An 813-nucleotide genomic window follows, 5' to 3' on the forward strand; every position below is an offset into this window, starting at 1 on the left:
ATAATTTAATATCATATATAATTATATATAGTCAATATAATATAATATAATATAATATAATATAATATAATATAATATAATATAATATAATATAATATAGTGTTAAAATAGAACAAAACACTACTAAATCTCTTTCCACATACTACAAGGATTGGTGCCTTTGTTTCTGCAAATATACATTATTTATGTAATAATATATTAATATAGTAATATACTAAGTATTAGAATATAATTAATATATTTGTGTATAATAATGTATTAATGTATTGATACACAATAATGTATTAATATACAATTAATGTAACAATATATAAATATGCTTGCATTTCATAATTAACACAAATTATTACAAATCATATATATTAATATAATTACATTACAAATAAGCATCATTTTATGTATTAATAAAAATTTGTAATAATATTAGTGGCAATTAACACCATGATGCCACAGCGAGGTTACCACCAAGGTACACAAATCTGGACTACCATTAGTCATTATAAATTACATCTAATGAAGCACCGAGAGCCCTAATGATTAATTATTTATGGGACCATCGATCTCCGTGTTCCATTTTGAGGCGCCACCAGCCCAGGGCCAGCCGGGCTCTGTGGGCACAGCGGGCGGTGGCCCTGCCCTGGCACGGGTGGCACTGAGCACAGCAGGAGGGGTCCCTGCCCTGGCACGGGTGGCACTGAGCACAGTGGGTGGTGGCCCTGCCCTGGCACGGGTGGCACTGAGCACAGTGGGTGGTGGCCCTGCCCTGGCACGGGTGGCAGCGGGCACAGCGGGTGGGGGCCCTGCCCTGGCACG

This window comes from Geospiza fortis, unplaced genomic scaffold (assembly GCF_000277835.1).
Source record: "Geospiza fortis unplaced genomic scaffold, GeoFor_1.0 scaffold61, whole genome shotgun sequence".
Classification (NCBI taxonomy): Eukaryota; Metazoa; Chordata; class Aves; order Passeriformes; family Thraupidae; genus Geospiza; species Geospiza fortis.